This window comes from Salvia hispanica, chromosome 6 (assembly GCF_029641045.1).
Source record: "Salvia hispanica isolate PSC_SH4W2 chromosome 6, Shi_PSC_v1, whole genome shotgun sequence".
Lineage (NCBI taxonomy): Eukaryota > Viridiplantae > Streptophyta > Magnoliopsida > Lamiales > Lamiaceae > Salvia > Salvia hispanica.
Genome location: NC_142697.1, coordinates 984,746 through 1,004,529, shown reverse-complemented (window position 1 = coordinate 1,004,529; position 19,784 = coordinate 984,746). Strand labels below are relative to the sequence as shown.

The following is a 19,784-nucleotide window of genomic DNA, read 5'->3' as shown; positions in this document are numbered from 1 at the left end:
CTGTTAAAAAGGAAAACTAATCTCATCCATTGATTAGGTGTGATCTGATGGCTGATATGGAAGCCACGTGGAATTTAAAAATTAATAAAATAATCGAAAAGGGTAAAAATGGTAAAGCACAATTATACATGATTTCGATACATGATGTAGTTATATTTGTACATTATGTTCTATTAGTACATGATGTTAATGTATGAAAATTGTATTTTAATGTACAAGTCTCAAGCTTTAATGTACAACATACCCATGATAATGTACCAGGGTATGAATTCGCGGATGGAAGCTATACTATATAGCATCTACGAAATTCACAAATGCATACCCCGACGGAAAGTGATGTACGAAATACCAGTGATAATGCACGATATAACCATGATAATGCACGATATACCCATGATAATGTACCGGGGTATGAATTCGCGGATGGAAGCTATACTATATAGCATCTACAAATTCACAAATCCATACCCCGTCGGAGAGTGATGTATGAAATACCAGTGATAATGTACGATATACCAATGATAATGTACAATATACCCATGATAATGTACCGGGGTATGAATTCGCGGATGGAAGCTATACTATATAGCATCTACAAATTCACAAATCCATACCCCGTCGGAGAGTGATGTACGAAATACCAGTGGTAATGTACGATATACCAATGATAATGTACCGGGGTATGAATTCGCGGATGGAAGCTATACTATTTAGCATCTACAAATTCACAAATCCATACCCCGTCGGAGAGTGATGTACGAAATACCAGTGATAATGCATGATATACCCATGATAATGTACGATATACCAATGATAATGTAGCATCGTATTACACATCGGGCCCAAAGTTAACATCATTCACCAAGGGTTTAGTAGTCCATGGGGCTAGGGTGTAGTACCATCATATTAACATAACGTTCACTAACCGGTGGAAGTTAGATCCAGTCCCCTAGGGTTAACTCATCCATAGGGCTAGGGTATAGTATCCACAAGATTACCCTAGTGAACGTTGTGTTACTGAGTCGGTATTACACCCTAGCCTTATGGATTACTAAACCCTTGGGGAATGGATATAACTTTCGTCACTTAGTAAAAAATTATAATCTACATTACGTAGAAGGGGCATATACATTAAAACACATTAATGTACATTATTAACACATTAATGTACAAATTAAGTTAATGTACTAATCCATATAAATGATGTAACAGTAGTATACCCAAATTTCCCTTTAATGTACGAAACTGGTATAATAATGTACGGCGATGCTTTTAATCAAAGCCATTAGATTAATAGATCCAAGGGCTTATATTAGTCCTATGTTTTATACTAGGGGTGATAAGGAGGGTAATGCACCCCTATATATATATATATATATATATATATATATATATATAAGGATGTACTAGTATAACAACTAATTTTAAAGTTACAACGTACATCCAACCACGTGCTGCCATGTGGCACGAAAAATGCAATATTGTATATAGAAAAATGCAATACACATTTGTAGAAGCTATAAATAAATTTCAGCGGATTGCATTTTTTATCACTGATAGGCTAGCATTCGTCACCATTTTGGAGTCACTTTTCATGCTATATTGTTGAAAATTTGCATATAAAGATGCATGTTTTGGCAGGAAATGAATGGAGTGGTCCGACGAGCATGCTAATGGAATGGATTCTGGATTACATGCAAAAGTAGAGGCAAATTGGATACAAATTCAGCATTTGGAGAAGGAAGGAATCCACAAGACACAAACTGCCCAGTTTGATGGATTGGCCAGTGTCCGAGCAATGCTGACAGCTCTTCAAAGTCGCATTTCAAAGTTAAATTGACGAGTCTTTGTGCTACCAATGGCCACAAGAGACACTTTTGAAGGCAAAAGAAGCCAACTACCATCATTGGGAGTGGAGAAGCTTTCCACATCAGATTGGTTGGAAGATGTGTAACAAAAGAACAACAAAACTTATCTTTTGGCCTAACTTTTGGGGACACCACCTTTTAGCTAGCTTTAGTTAGTTTTATTTCCTCTCTCTAAGCTTAGTTTTCTCTCATCCTTGAAGTAAATTTCGAACCATAGGCAGCCATTGCCACTTTTGCTCACCATGGGGTGATTATGTAGTGCTTTAATGCTTTGAATGATCTAGATCCTTGTTTGTACTCATTTTCCAGCATCTTAACTCTCTAGTTAAGGTTGTTGGGTTGATCTTAAAGAGCTTTTGGTGTATTTAAATCTCTAGGTGTTTAGCATTTATGTTTGGTTGTTGGTGTTCTTGAGCATTTAGTTAAAATCTTGCCTTGGTTCTACTATTTTCGTTCTCTAGCTAGCCTTTGTCCTTGTTGATTCCTTTTCTTGTTTATTTGAAGTTTTTTATGCTTTTGAAAGGGTCTTGCAGGGGCTGATTCTACTTGAAGCTTTTGATTGAAGAAAAGAAAAAAAGAAATAGTGGTTGTTGCTAGTTTAGTTTTACTTGCTTAGCTTGTTTAAATTTCTCTTTTTGCATCTTTTTTCTTTGATCTTTTCTAAGTGTTTAGGTCAGCTAGTTAATCCTTCTTTTCCATCCTTTTAATTTCGAAAATCAGTAAAAAAAAGAGGAGAAAACGTTTGTGAATTTAAGTTGCAATTGTTGGTGATTTTCCCTTGCTTAGTAGCTTTGTTCTTGTATGCTAGCTAATGTGTTTTAGTTGCTGCAGTTTCTTTAGTTATTTCTATCCTCCATTGTTGAATGTTCTTAAGCTTGTTCATCCTCTCCAAGTTGCTGATTTTCAGCTTTTTATTTGGTGTTTTCAAGGCATAATTAGGTAGTTAACTTGTTGATCTTGTGTTTCTCTAGCATAGTTAAGTGTGTAGAAGTCTTTTAGTCTCTCTTTTATCATAGTTTTCGTGCCTTAGTGTATTTAGGAACCCAAAAATCTGATTTCAAATTGCTAATCCTTTTATCCTTTGTTTAGTTTAGTTGTCTACTACTTTTGACCATTGGATAATAGCCCATAGCAAGCAACTAGTACAATCCCTTTTCACTCTTTGACATGGAGCCTCCAAAATCAGTTTTAAACTCTCTCTCTCTCATGCTTTTCATGTCAGCTTAGTCACCTTAGGAAGTCTCCAAAATAGCTAGGTAAGTAGGCTTTTAGATCCCACCTTTTAAATGTCTCTTTCCTAGTAAATTAGCTTCTCTAGCTTTCATTTAGGTGTGAACATTTAGAATTTAGTTAGCAGCCTTTACTTAGTAATTTTTGTGGCAAAAGCTGGTTCCTTTCCCCTTATTCCCTTTATTCCCGAAAATGTTATTTTACAAAGTGTTGTTATTTTTCTCGCCACTATTCTGATTTTGCTGCTAAACTGCCCAGTTTACTTACTTGCCCAGTTTAAGTATCAGTTTATTTGTTTTGTCTCAAATTCATAGTTTGCTTGCATTGTTACCTTATTTAAACTTTAGTTCCCACTATGTTCGTAAGTATGGTTTAATTTCTGTAGTTTAGTTTCCTCCTTCTTTAAATTAAAGCGTGGCGGCATCGCCAAACTCTTAAGTGTTGAAATACATAACGGATACGACCGTTCCTCGTGGGATCGACATCCGACTTACCACGTACTAATTAATAGTATTTTGGGAAGTGGGAACGTATAAGTATTGTTGAATAGGAAGAACACGCGCCTACGACACGCGTGCAAAATCCCTTCCTTTCAAATGGCGCCGTTGCCGGGGAACGGTGTTGTTGTCTTGTTATGTTTTTCTACACTTATTGTATATAGTTTTTGACTTGTTTTTTTTTTTTGTTGTTGTTTTTTCTCTTTTTTTTATTTTATTTTTAGTTTATGAGCAGGTCCTCTTCTCCAAGGCTGCTGTTCGATATTGAGATCGAGAAGACGGCGAAGAGGCTGCGCAAGGAAGCACGTTTGAGAAAACAAGCTGAAACTGAGTTCTCTAGCCCGGGCAGTTCATCGATTTTCCCAGTTCAGCAGATTGTCCAATTTGTCGAGTCAGAGGGTTCGGAAGATACCGACGCAGAAACCGAGTTGGGCACAGACACTGAGAGTGCTACACCATCAGTGGACAGTATGGAGATGATAGATCCAGATCCAAGGATATGTGACCTTACTAGTCATGTAGCCGATGATCCAAACAGCCCGATCAAGTTGCCCGATGGAACTCCAAACATTGAGATTAAGATTCCATTGCTCAACGTGTTGCCGAAGTTTTACGGGAAAGCCGGGGAGGACCCCTACAACTTCTTGAGTGAGTTCACTCGCTTATGTAGCATTCAAAAGAGGCCGCAAGGAGTTTCAGAGGATATATTTCGATTATTTGCCCTCCCCTTCACATTATCGGGAGAGGCGAATGCTTGGTTTGGAGGATTACCACCTGATTCTATCACTTCATGGGCTGACATGAAGAAGACATTCTTGGAGCACTTCTTCCCTTCCACAAAAACCAATGCCATCAAGATGGAGATCACAAGTGTACGACAAGAATATGATGAATCATTGAGTGCATATTGGAGCCGTTTCAAGAGATTGGTTGAGTCTTGCCCCAATCACAAGTTCTCAGAAGGAGATTTGCTACAATACTTCTACCAAGGAATGACCTTTGAGAACAAGCATCTTGTGAATTCATCAAGTGGAGGGGGTTTCACGATGCAAAGAGTTAGTGAGGCGAGGAATCTCATTCAACGTCTTGTGGATGCGACACGAGAATATGAGGATCCACAAATGAGAACAATGAGAAGAGGAGCATTTGTGAGTGCTAACACCGCTGATCTTGAGGTCAAGCTTGATGCCAAGATAGGAAAGTTGGAGAAGCTTCTCACAACGGTAGTGGAAAAGGTTGGGCAAGCACCAAAGCCCGAGATTGTTTGTGGAGTGTGTGGGAAAGGGGATCATACCACACCCTATTGCCGAGTCGAGGAAGGGCAGCCTATGGCCCAAGTGAATGCCGCGGGGGATTGGCAACATCGAGGCCAAAAGAGAGATCCATATGCACCTACATATAATCCCGGATGGCGTGAGCATCCCAATTTTAAATGGACTGACCCGAACCAACAAAATCAAGGGCCACCACCACAAGCACATTACCAAGCTCCACAAGGACCAAATCAAGTAGGAAATCATGCTTATAGGCCGCCCCATCAAAGAGGACCTCCACCTGGTTTTCAGCAGCAAAACCAAGGCCAAAATCAACCGAATCATGCTCCAAAGCCACCTAAATCCTTGGAAGAAATGATGGGAGACTTGATCTCCTCCCAACAATTCATGCAAAACAACTTGCAAGCCAACAATGATGTGGTTCACAAGCTACAAGATGCACAACGGGAGCAAAAGATTAGTCTTGACCATCTTGCACGCCAAATGACACAATTGGCGACTTCTATCAATGAGATACGTGGGAATTGGTGGAGGAATTCCGGCTCAAGTGCAACCACCGAGGAAGGAGACCCTAAATCAGATTACCCTTAGGTCCGGGAAAGAGTTGAAAGCTTCATTCAACAATAACTCAACCAACGGACCAGGGGAAACGTCGGAACAGGGGGCCAGGTTGCCCAGCACTGCACACTGCCCCAGTCAGGAAACTGCCCAGTTTGAACAGGTAGAGGATAGCGATGAAGAGATCGAAGTGAACATCATCATTCCACCCGATGGGCCTACACCCATACCTTTGAGACCAGAGGCTGAATTGAGTGGAGTAGAGAAGGAGGTGCTCCAACCAATTGCTAAGGCCAAACCTCCTTTTCCGGGGCGATTTGCACAAAAGCCAAGGAAGACTGACCCGATGGATTTCATGGCTATTTTCAGCAAGTTGGAGGTCAGCATACCATTCATGGAGGCATTGAAACTGCCCTCGGTCAGCAAATTCATCAAGGATTGCATTTCTGGGAAATCAAAGGCGGATGGGAAGATCGTGGTAGGTGAGAATGTGTCCGCCGTCATCCAAAATCATCTTCCATCAAAATGCAAGGACCCGGGTATGTTTTCACTTCCGATTACTATTGGTGATGTTCATATCCCACATGCAATGTGTGACCTTGGTGCTTCTATAAATGTTATGCCTTTGTCCATTTATAATCGCTTGGTTGGAGTTGAAATGTCCGAGACAAAGGTTGTGATTCAACTAGCCGATAGGTCTTGCATATGTCCCGAGGGTGTGCTTGAAAATATTATTGTGAAAGTGCATGAATTTCAATATCCCGCTGACTTTTATGTGATTAGAATGAATGATATGATGTCTAGGGAATCTAATGGTGTGTTGTTAGGAAGACCATTCTTGCGAACCGCTAAGAGCATGATCAATGTGTTTGAGGGTACTATTTGTTTGGACTATAATGGTGAAAAATATACATTTGGTATTGATGATGCTATGAAGAGACCCTTGGATGTTGAGAATGCAAATTCTCTTGATATCATTGACCCGATGGTCCAAGATTACCTTGAGGCCGAGTTTTTGCAGGATAGGTACCCTACATCCACCATTGAAGAGCAAGCCGAGTTGGAGGCAAACGGTATGAGTGAGTTATTTAGCTCACAAGGATTGACTGATGAGGAGATAGAGGCAGCCATCATGAAGTGGTGCAACAAATTGGAGCATGCAAAGTCTGCCAGCAACCTGCCCAGTCCAGACGAACTGCCCAGTCTGTGCAACCTGCCCAGTTTGAGGGCAGAGGAGGAATTGGTGCCATCGGAAGTTCGGCCACCGAAGTTGGAATTGAAGCCGCTGCCTACCAACCTCAAGTATGTATACCTGGGGGAAAATGATACTCTTCCAGTTATAATCAATAGTGGATTGGAGAAGGGCCAAGAAGAGAAGTTGATCAAGTTGTTGAAGGGGCACAAGAAAGCAATTGGGTGGACATTGGCTGATATCACGGGTATTAGTCCCGATGTTTGTATGCACTACATCAATTTGGAGGAAAATGCCAAGCCACACCGTGACCCGCAAAGAAAGTTGAATCCGAATATGAGGGAAGTTGTAATGAAGGAAGTTCTCAAGCTATTGTCAATAGGGATCATCTATCCTATTCCCGATAGCAAGTGGGTCAGCCCCATCCACATGGTGCCGAAGAAGTCCGGAATTCAAGTTGTGGAGAATGCAAATAATGAGTTGGTCCCCACAAGGTTGGTGACGGGGTGGCGCATGTGTATTGACTATCGGAGATTAAATGAAGCCACACGAAAGGATCATTTCCCACTTCCTTTCATCGACCAAATGCTCGAGAGATTGCCCGGCAAAAAGTACTTTTCCTTCCTTGATGGGTACAGTGGCTATTTCCAAATATTTGTCAACCCCGATGATCAAGAGAAGACGACCTTCACTTGTCCCTTTGGCACTTATGCATATCGGCGCATGCCATTCGGATTATGCAATGCACCCGGAACCTTTCAAAGGTGCATGATGAGCATATTCTCCGACCTTATTGAGGAGTGCATTGAGATTTTTATGGATGACTTCACCGTATATGGGGACTCCTTTGAGAAATGTTTGAGCAGCCTCGACTTGGTACTTGCACGATGTGAAAAGAAGAGCCTTGTGTTGAATTTTGAAAAGTGCCATTTCATGGTAGAAGAGGGGATAGTTCTCGGCCATGTTGTATCTGGAAGAGGAATTGAAGTCGACAAAGCGAAGGTGGATGTCATTGCCCAACTACCGTATCCCACAAATCAAAAGCAGATACGCGGCTTCCTTGGTCATGCCGGATTTTATAGGAGATTTATTAAGGATTTTGCTAAGATAGCTCGACCATTGACACGCCTCCTACAAAATGATGTGGAATTCGAGTTTGATGATGAATGTAAGTGGGCATTTCAAGCTTTAAAAGACAAGTTAGTCTCGGCACCCGTGATTAGAGGCCCGGATTGGAGCATCCCTTTTGAGATCATGTGTGATGCAAGTGATCAAGCCGTTGGTGCCGTGCTCGGCCAACGTGTAGGGAAGGAAAGTCACGTGATATACTATGCTTCAAAAACCTTGAATCAAGCTCAAGGTAATTATGATACCACCGAGAAAGAGCTCTTGGCAGTGGTCTATGCGTTTGAGAAATTTAGACCATACCTCCTTGGGTCAAAGATCATTGTATACACCGATCACGCCGCTCTCAAATATCTTTTGTCAAAAAAGGAAGCCAAACCGCGGTTGATTCGATGGGTGTTACTACTTCAAGAGTTTGATTGGGAGGTAAGAGACAAAAAAGGGGCTGAAAACAAAGTGGCTGATCATTTGAGTCGAATAGTGAAAGATGGAATTCATGATCCGGTCGACGATGCATTTCCGGAGGAACACCTGTACACTGCCCAGTTCGTTAAACTGGGCAGTCTGGATGCACCAGTGGGAAAACCAGCAGAGAACAAAGAGCCTTGGTTTGCTGACATCGTGAATTATCTTACCACTGGAGATCTGCCTTCTTCACTGATCATCACCAAAGCTCAAAGAATGAAGATCCGTAGCGAAAGCAAATACTACTTTTGGGATGATCCATACCTTTGGCGAGTGGGAGCCGACCAAGTGATTCGACGGTGCATCCCCGAGCCCGATCAAGAAGATATCCTACTGCATTGCCATTCATTAGCATGCGGGGGACACTTTGGACCAAAGAGGACAGCGAGGAAGGTGTTGGATAGTGGATTCTTTTGGCCGACGCTCCATCGTGATGCTTATGAATTTTGCAAAAGATGCCCTCGTTGCCAATTTATGGGAGGACTTTCGGCTAGAGATGAGATGCCCCAAAACCCCATTATTGTGTGTGAGATCTTTGATGTGTGGGGGATGGATTTCATGGGGCCTTTTCCGAGCTCATTTGGGAATTCATATATCTTGGTGGCCGTCGATTACGTCTCCAAGTGGGTTGAAGCAAAGGCTACAAGGACTAATGACTCACGAGAGGTAGCTTCTTTCCTCAAGTCTACCATTTTTAGCCGTTATGGGGTACCAAAGGCCGTCATAAGCGATCAAGGTACACATTTTTGCAATCGCACAATTGATGCTTTGATGAAGAAATATGGTGTGCATCATCGTTTATCCACCCCGTATCATCCACAATCCAACGGGCAAGCCGAGATCTCCAATCGGGAGATCAAGCATGTGTTAGAGAGGACGGTGAATCCCTCAAGGAAGGATTGGAGTGCGAGACTAGATGATGCACTATGGGCTTACCGCACGGCATATAAGACGCCAATTGGGATGTCGCCGTATCGCCTCATTTTTGGCAAAATGTGCCACCTTCCCATTGAGATTGAGCATCGCGCTTATTGGGCCATTCAAAAGATGAGTATGGAACCGGGAAAGTGTGAGGAGAGGAAGCTCCAACTCCAAGAGCTTGAGGAATTTCGCCTTGAAGCATATGATGCCGCGATGTGGTACAAAGAAAAGACCAAGCTATGGCATGACAAAAATTTGAGGGGAAAGTCGTTTGGAGTTGGGCAAAAAGTTCTCCTATTCCAATCAAGGCTCAAAATCATGCCGGGAAAATTAAAATCCAAGTGGACCGGTCCTTACATCATTCGAGCAATTCATCCAAATGGAGCCATCGAAATTCAGGGAGTTGACTCTAATTCTCTACCCTTTGTTGTGAATGGTCATAGATTAAAAATCTTTTTGGAGCCTTCGGAAGCATATACGGTGGAAGAAATTCCATTGTATATGCCTCGGATTTCGAATTAGGGTGATAAAACTTTTCATGTAAATATTTGTTTTTACTTTTTTTTAAAGTTTTTTTTTTGTTGAAAAAAAAAACGAAAAAACAAAAGAAAATTTTTATTATGAAAGAAAAAAAATTGATTATCTTCACTGTTGAAATATTGTAGTAGGCTTATGTGTGAGTTTTTTTTTTTTTTTTTACTCGTGCTGTACTAATATAAATGTTAGGGGCTGTACTCAAATTTAAGTTAGGAAAAGTGGGCCCATTTGAATCACTTTGAAAGAAAAAGAGACGGCCCATTTGTTTTGTGTGATTTAAGTATGGCCCATTTTCTACTTCTAAGCTTTTTTTTATCAAAAGCGTGAATTTTGGGGGAGTATAGGATTGCAGGGATTTATACTTAAATATTGGGTTTTAGTCTTCACATTTTCCAAAATTTCTCTAATCCCTAATTTCTCTCCCACTTTTCACCGCCCCTTCATTTTTTATTTTTTTTATTTTTTTTATTTTTTTCTCTCACGGTAATTCCTCTTCCTTTTCAAAATTTTCAGAGTGTCTCTTCAAATTCCCGCCACGACACTGCTGACCGTCGTTCACCATGCTGCCCCGGCGATTCAAGAGGACGCCGGAGGAAGAAGCTGCTCGTAGAACAGATGCACCACCGCCAGACAGCCCGTCTCCCTCTGATGAACCGGCGAAGAAGGCACCCAAGAAACCTCTGGTGAAGCCCAACCTCAAACCCAAATTGCTGGAGGAAGCACCCATCACGCGGCGCACCGCCACAACAAGGAGGGCTGAGACCACCACTGCCACTCAGGCAAAAGCCACGGTTGAGATTCCGGCAGAATCTGTCCTTCAAGAGCCGGGAGAAGATGACGCTGTGATGAAGGAGATTAATGAGTATAAACTTGATGCTGCACCACCGCCACCTGCCGCTTCTGCTCATACCCCCCGCAAGAGGCGGGGGAGGTGATTTCTATCCAACTCTCTCTTCCATTTGTATATATATGTGTTCTGTGTGACGTATGTGTTTACTTTGATGTTTTTGTAATTGTGGCCTTGCCGGCCTTGTTTGTATATATTGTTGCCTTGTCGGCCTTGATGCATGTGTTGTTGCCTTGCCGGCGTTTGTAACTGTTTCGTGATGTTAGCGGGGTTCTTTCCTAACACTTCAATCAAACTTGCTTGAGGGCAAGCAAGGTCTAAGTGTGAGGAGGGGGATCATTTGTTATTAGTGGTGTTGTTTTTCGTTGTGCAGTTTGTGAAAATCAGTTTGTTAAGAAAGTGTCAGTTTTTCTAAAAAAAAAAAAAAAAAAAAATTGTTTTTAGTCAAGCCTTGATGCATAAGCTTTGCAAAATATCTTCCCTTAAAACGAGCTTGAATGCGGTTGTTTTGCAAAGTTCTCTTTCCAAATAATGGGTTGTTGGATGACGTTTGTATGACGGAAAAGTAGAGCACTACTCATTTGTTTAACCTCAGTATTTGTTTCTAAAAGTAGAATACTTTCTACTATCTTTTTGTGAGTGTTATTGAGTGTGTGTGACTTGCACAATCTTGGATATCGCTTGGTCATTTTGGCAAACGTTAGAGGGCATTAGGATAGCCACTTGAGCCTTAATTTTGTTGATAATCCTACCTAATGAGCTATCCCTAGTGACCCATTTTGAAGACTAAGCCTTGTTCATTCATAGCCAAGAATATATTTTTTTTCCCAAGCCATATGAATGCCTACATCCACACCCCAACTATGCATATTACACACTTGCTTAGTCAAGCCAAATGTGGTGAATCTTTTCCCGTTTGAAGATGAAGAATGGTGTTGCCTTTTGAGAAAAAGATGAAGAAAATGACAGAAAAAAAAGAGAGAGAAGAAAAAGAAGAAGCAAACAGAAAACAAAAAAAAAAAAAAAAAAAGAAACAAAGAAGAGGAGAAGTACAGGAAAAGAAAAGGAAAAGAAAAAAAAAAGAAAAAAAAAAAGTATGAGACAGAAGAAGAAAACAGAAAAAAAAGGAAGAAGAAAAAGAAGAAAAGAGAAGGAAGCACAAAAAGCAAGAAGGAAGTTGAAGTGCGACAAAGCCATATTTGAAGATCATAAGTTCATCATGCTTCGGTTTGATTTTTGTAAGTGTGTACACACTTCAAATGCATGGTTTCACTCTCTACATCAAGCTTAGGACCCCTAGGATCCATCCAATGCAATTCAAAAGGTCCGTAAGCCCCATTACAACCCTCTCAAAGCCCCTTTCGAGCTATTTTGACTAAGTGATATCTTTTTGAGTGCTTGTGGTGAGCTTTGAGTGAAACACTTTACACTTTGAGAGGTAACCTAAGTGAAACTTGAACTTATATGTAGTGCTTAACGATCTTGACAAAACTGACAACATGAACCATATTTTGAGGAGAAAAATCAGTTGGGTTGCATTCTTGCTTGAATTTCGGGGAGGTTGAGTATGGTTTGTGTTTCATAAGCTTGACTCAAGTGTGTAGTTTTGTGTGTTTTCGATTGAGTCTTCTTTTGTGTTTGCGTCTTGTACATGTTTGTGTTGTGTGTTGTGTGTTGTTTTAATTAGTGTGTGTTGAGAGAGGGGGTGACTTGAGCTAGCACTGGAGTAAAAAGCTCAACCACATACTTGGGACAAGTATGAACCAAGTGTGAGGAGGTTTGATAGGCTAGCATTCGTCACCATTTTGGAGTCACTTTTCATGCTATATTGTTGAAAATTTGCATATAAAGATGCATGTTTTGGCAGGAAATGAATGGAGTGGTCCGACGAGCATGCTAATGGAATGGATTCTGGATTACATGCAAAAGTAGAGGCAAATTGGATACAAATTCAGCATTTGGAGAAGGAAGGAATCCACAAGACACAAACTGCCCAGTTTGATGGATTGGCCAGTGTCCGAGCAATGCTGACAGCTCTTCAAAGTCGCATTTCAAAGTTAAATTGACGAGTCTTTGTGCTACCAATGGCCACAAGAGACACTTTTGAAGGCAAAAGAAGCCAACTACCATCATTGGGAGTGGAGAAGCTTTCCACATCAGATTGGTTGGAAGATGTGTAACAAAAGAACAACAAAACTTATCTTTTGGCCTAACTTTTGGGGACACCACCTTTTAGCTAGCTTTAGTTAGTTTTATTTCCTCTCTCTAAGCTTAGTTTTCTCTCATCCTTGAAGTAAATTTCGAACCATAGGCAGCCATTGCCACTTTTGCTCACCATGGGGTGATTATGTAGTGCTTTAATGCTTTGAATGATCTAGATCCTTGTTTGTACTCATTTTCCAGCATCTTAACTCTCTAGTTAAGGTTGTTGGGTTGATCTTAAAGAGCTTTTGGTGTATTTAAATCTCTAGGTGTTTAGCATTTATGTTTGGTTGTTGGTGTTCTTGAGCATTTAGTTAAAATCTTGCCTTGGTTCTACTATTTTCGTTCTCTAGCTAGCCTTTGTCCTTGTTGATTCCTTTTCTTGTTTATTTGAAGTTTTTTATGCTTTTGAAAGGGTCTTGCAGGGGCTGATTCTACTTGAAGCTTTTGATTGAAGAAAAGAAAAAAAGAAATAGTGGTTGTTGCTAGTTTAGTTTTACTTGCTTAGCTTGTTTAAATTTCTCTTTTTGCATCTTTTTTCTTTGATCTTTTCTAAGTGTTTAGGTCAGCTAGTTAATCCTTCTTTTCCATCCTTTTAATTTCGAAAATCAGTAAAAAAAAGAGGAGAAAACGTTTGTGAATTTAAGTTGCAATTGTTGGTGATTTTCCCTTGCTTAGTAGCTTTGTTCTTGTATGCTAGCTAATGTGTTTTAGTTGCTGCAGTTTCTTTAGTTATTTCTATCCTCCATTGTTGAATGTTCTTAAGCTTGTTCATCCTCTCCAAGTTGCTGATTTTCAGCTTTTTATTTGGTGTTTTCAAGGCATAATTAGGTAGTTAACTTGTTGATCTTGTGTTTCTCTAGCATAGTTAAGTGTGTAGAAGTCTTTTAGTCTCTCTTTTATCATAGTTTTCGTGCCTTAGTGTATTTAGGAACCCAAAAATCTGATTTCAAATTGCTAATCCTTTTATCCTTTGTTTAGTTTAGTTGTCTACTACTTTTGACCATTGGATAATAGCCCATAGCAAGCAACTAGTACAATCCCTTTTCACTCTTTGACATGGAGCCTCCAAAATCAGTTTTAAACTCTCTCTCTCTCATGCTTTTCATGTCAGCTTAGTCACCTTAGGAAGTCTCCAAAATAGCTAGGTAAGTAGGCTTTTAGATCCCACCTTTTAAATGTCTCTTTCCTAGTAAATTAGCTTCTCTAGCTTTCATTTAGGTGTGAACATTTAGAATTTAGTTAGCAGCCTTTACTTAGTAATTTTTGTGGCAAAAGCTGGTTCCTTTCCCCTTATTCCCTTTATTCCCGAAAATGTTATTTTACAAAGTGTTGTTATTTTTCTCGCCACTATTCTGATTTTGCTGCTAAACTGCCCAGTTTACTTACTTGCCCAGTTTAAGTATCAGTTTATTTGTTTTGTCTCAAATTCATAGTTTGCTTGCATTGTTACCTTATTTAAACTTTAGTTCCCACTATGTTCGTAAGTATGGTTTAATTTCTGTAGTTTAGTTTCCTCCTTCTTTAAATTAAAGCATGGCGGCATCGCCAAACTCTTAAGTGTTGAAATACATAACGGATACGACCGTTCCTCGTGGGATCGACATCCGACTTACCACGTACTAATTAATAGTATTTTGGGAAGTGGGAACGTATAAGTATTGTTGAATAGGAAGAACACGCGCCTACGACACGCGTGCAAAATCCCTTCCTTTCAATCACTGAGTTTTGCATTTTTAATATTGACTGTTTAATTTGCATTTTATATATAGACGAATTGCATTTTTATATGTGAAAATGCAAAACTTAACAATAAAAAATGCAATTTATGTGAAAATGCAAAACTCAACACTATAAAATGCAATTTACATACAACTAGAATGCAATCTGCGAAAATGCATATACAACTAGATTGCATTTTTGTGTTTAAAATATTGCATGTTTTGTGCCACATGGTAACACCAGATTGGATGTACGTTGTGACTCTAAATAAGGGGGCACCCTAGTGCTACCATATATATATATATATATATAGGGATGTATTCATATACTTTTCCCATCTTTTGTTCTTTTTCCTTTTTAATCTAGTCCATCCATTTTCAAGATCTAATGGCCCAAAATAGGGCCTGATTTAATCTATTTAATTCATTTTAAAAGTAGAAAAGGGCTTTTATGGTATACACTTTCATGTTTGTTATGGAAAGTGCTTGATTCTCTCCATCCCAAAAGATTTCAGCGATTTTCTTCTCAGATTCCACAAATATTTTGTCTCTTACACCGATTATTCTCCCATCTTTCTCCATTGAATTCTTAAATTTCTATCGAGAGTTAAATTCGTTTAGTATCTGCATATTATCGTTTTGTTGTTGTTCTTCAACAATGGAAGAAGATAGTTCTTCAACAATGGAAGAAGATAGTTCTTCAACAATGGAAGAAGGTTGTTCTTCAACAATGGAAGAAGGTATTCTTATTAGCAAAGTTTTTGTTGAGATTATACCCATAACTGCACTTGTAAACCGTTTGGCTGGAGTTGTCGTTCTTTGCAAAATAGATTTTCCCAAGTTTTGAAGTCTATGATAATTTTTTCCGACTTTTCCTAATCTCATTGATTTCGAGAATTATTGAAATTTTTTGGTGGAAAGTTATTGTATTAGTTGTGTAATTTACATCTGCGGTTTTCTGTAATCGGCCAGATTTGAAAAGTAATCCATCGCGTTGATCATGAGAAAGTGAGTTCCGGCGCCGGTGACCGGAGATTTCGACGAATCCTTCTGGATCGCCGCCTCGAACTCGCTCATCGCGGCACGGGTGAACTCGCTTAGTTTCACGAGCGAGTTTAGCGCCTGCAATTTGATGATTGCGGTCGATTCGGAGGAGAAGATCGATTCGATTTCCGGCCAGTGGTTGGCGATTCTGGTGTACATATCGAACATTTACAATTTTTTGTGTTTTCTTTTCGTGAGTTACAGTTTGTAAATTTTTGACAAATAATGTACTATGTTAAGCATATAATGTAGATTGTATTAATGTACGATTATAGTTGTATAATGTATATGTCGTCTTTGAATAATGTAGATTACAATGGGTTTAATGTTTGACAGAAGTTAAATCTATTCCCAAAAGGGTTTAGCAATCTATAAGGCTAGGGTATAGTACCGACTCACTAACAAAACCCTGACTATGGAAAGGGAGTTAGAGTCATTCTCATAGGATTTAACAATCCATAGGGCTAGGACATATTACTATCCCATACATCAAAATTCATTTTTGAATCAAGTACATGTTTGAGGGATTAATGTTTAGGCTAAGTAGAACTAAATAATGTACGCCAAGTCGCCTATAATGTACGTGTGTAATACTAAATGATGTACTTGTGTAAGTATTTAATGATTGGCGAGAGTTGAATATGGCCATTTGGGTTTAGCAATCCATGGGGCTAGGTTGTAGAACTCACTCACAAACGAAACCATCACCAAGTACAGAGAGTTTGAATCATTCCCATTAGGTTTAACAACCAATGGGGTTAGGTTATAGCACCACCACATGAATTACATTTCATTTTTTAATGCGTTTAAGATTTGGTACAATAAATAATGTACCAAAACTATCTAATAATGTGCACGAATCAGTGAATAATATACAGATTGAAGAGAATAATGTTGAAAGAAAATTGAATTCATTCCCCTTGGGTTTAGCAACCTATGGGGGCTAGGCTATAGCACCACCACATGAGTTAAATTTCATTTTATAATGCGTTTAAGATTTAGTGCAGTAAATAATGTACCAATAGTATCTAATAATGTACACGGATCAGTGAATAATGTACAGATCGTCCATTACTACAGGACACAAATCGTCCATTATTGAGTAAATAAAATCCATTACACTGAAATTTTTGTACATTATGTTTATCAGTTAAAACTACTCATACAATTACAACAAAAACGTCTCATAAACATATACATTACAGGACTCAAATCGTCCATTACTGAGTAAATAAAATCCATTACACTGAAATATTTTCACATTATGTTTATCAATTAAAACTACTCCCTAACGTAGAGGATATCTGAACCCTAGAGGTATGACTGGAACTCGTGGACTTTGTGCTATCGCAATAGGAATAACATCATTAACCGCTTCCTCAATATCCAATGTAGGGTGCTTCGTTGCTGTCCAAAATACGACATCAGTACATGTTTATAATCGAAGGTATCAATAATTTACCGCATTAATATTATGTAATGCATACTACTTGATAAATAATGTACAAAAGCAAGCAAATAATGCACAAATGAATATCATAATGTATAGCATCTGAATTAAACAGATGGATGTAGCTTCAATCTAAAACTTAATGCATAGAACTTCATACAATAATGTATACATTCCATCAAATAATGCACGACATAATGTAACATTCACTCAACCAAAATTCATAATGTATACCCAGTAATGCATAAACGAATATTAAACCAATAGCAAATTTTGTTAGCAGCTCCCTACAATACTGAACAAATAGGACCAAATAATGCACAGATGATAACAACATTCACTCATTTACAAGCTTTTTATCAAACTGATTTATGTAGCTTCAAATAAAAACAGAATGCACAACAATTCATACAATCATGTACACATTGCATCAAACAATGCACGAATAAATACAAGATACACTTAATTACATGCATATTAGACTGTTGACATACTTGGATTTTACATGGTTTTAGAGGGTGATTTTGTATGAATTTGAGCATATTTCGTCTATTATTAGGAGTGTTGATATCTACTTCTCTATTATGTTGGTATGTTGACCATTTTGTTAAGAATGTGTAGAAAAAGGTACAAAATATGTGGATGTGCAGCAGCCTTACTTTGAGACAATATTTACTGGATATTTTGAAGTCCAATCAGCCCCTAATGCATATCAATCTCTTCGTCTTCGAAAGAGCTTCGCGTGGGTATCTCGCACGCCTCAATCGGAGTTCGGTAGAAGAAGTTATGGCCGTTATACGAACACTGCGCTGTCAAGAAAATCTCACCCGGCCGGGTGAATTATTACCCTATAACTCCACCCGGCCGGGTGGCGTAATTATGCCTGCGAGATTCCAGAAAGTACCAAAGAAGTCCCACCCGGCCGGGTGAATTTCCAGTGGATTAATTCCACCCGGCCGGGTCCGTCATTTTGGCGTTTTTTAGAGCTGAAATGCAATTTTTTGAAGAGAAAATAAGAAGGAAGAATTAGGTCAATTCTATTCATTCTCTACAAGCGACAAAACACATCTCTCTCTTTGTGAAGAACTCTTGGAAGAAGATTGAAGATTCAAGCTTCAATTCTTCCACCAATTGCAATTCGGATCATGATTTCCATTGTTTTGCTTAGTTTCTTTTTGTATTCTACCATGAACATGAGTAGCTAAACATCTTTTATGTAGAATTCTTGGTGAAGATGCATTGGTTTACAGTTTTAATCTAATTGACTTCGTTTTTATCTTGCTCTTGCAATTGTTTGAATTATTCTTGTGCTTTTTCCTAACAATTGCTTGATCACCAATTGGGAGTGTAGGGTTTCTTAGAATAATCGGGAGATGAAATATTTAACCTTGAAAGAAGAATTATTCACACCTTAATTCAATAAAACTCGGGAGAGTTGAGGTTTTGAGTGGGATCTTTAATCTAATCGAACTATTAGGAGTTAGGTCTAAAAATTAGAATGGAACTTCAATTATTACACCTAATCTACGGATTTCTCACCTCGGGAGGGGGTTTAATCTATATTTGTGATTGATTCAACAATTCTGGAGACTTTAAATGGTAAATCGGTTTCAATTGGGTTAGGCTATGAGTTTTGCATCGGATCCTTGAATTCTGCATATTTCTCTATCATTTTTACAACTTGCTTCTTTGTTTTCTTATTTAAGTGCTTATTTTAATCTCTGGTTTTTATATGCTTTTAGTAGTTGTTAGTTTAAAATCAAAATTCCCGATCGTCTGGATAGTAGTTGAAATTGGTTCGTGGTACTTAGGTCTTGCTTGCTATTTGCTACAATAACCCTGTACACTTGCAGGTATTATATGGGTAAAATAAAGTTGAGTCAACTGTCAACATTGCTCACCTGCAGTCTGGGTTGGTTGGCTTATGAAAGGCCTTCCTCGTTTCGTCATCCTGGTTTTTGACACAAATCAGAAATTAAATCGGATACAATTTTATAAAAATGCAAACGATGTCATGCTTTAGAGAATAACCGACAGAAACCTAAAACAAATGAACACAAATTCATGATTTACAGAAATATCGACCAAATGCTTGTGAAAATCGTGAAATTGTTTAGTACAAAACTGTGAATCGTCGACTATGTGGTGTTTTAATGGCGAAAATTGACGAATAGAAGTGTCTCTTACCAAAATCGGAACTTTTGAAACCTTCCTTGTTGACGACTGCAAATCTATCATCACGCGGCGAAGGAATCACATTAGAACTGTGAATCGTCGACCGGCGTTGCTTTTCACGGCGAAAAATCGGCGGGAGTGGTGGTGTCTCTTCAATTTGAGTAGCGGCTAGGGTTTTTCCTAGTTTGAAATGGGGGAGACGATTTGAGAATCGTGGGCTGATGGGAAGAGACGTTTGGAGTGAGAGAGAGTGAGCAGATGGAATGATTGCTTAAATCTCGCTCCTTCCGTTTTAATTCATGATTGTTTTACAATTTTACCCATATAATGCACAGAATGAACCAAATAATGCAACACGGGATGATTTTGTTGGGTTTCATCTAGTTCATCCATCATATTAATCTAATGGTTGATATTAAGAAGGAAATAGTATCTAAAGGGGTAAAAGTAGCTTTATGCTCCCATATATATATATATATATATAGGGGTGCGATCATATCATAACTCATATTTATGTGATAACCTAATAACCCTATCATTTTATGGGTCAAAAGTATCATTTTTACTAAAAATGATATTTATACACGGTAAAATGATATTTTTTCAGCATGCATAAAATGATACTTTTATTCCATAAAATGATATTTTGTTCTATAAAATGATATTTTTCATCCATAA

The 19,784-nt window shown here is 38.9% G+C and overlaps 1 pseudogene; it reads left to right on the top strand.

Annotated features, from left to right (window-relative positions):
* Positions 1-1,648: 1,648 nt before the first annotated feature.
* LOC148922978 (uncharacterized) lies at positions 1,649-9,652 on the top strand (annotated as a pseudogene).
* The last annotated feature ends 10,132 nt before the right edge of the window (positions 9,653-19,784 follow it).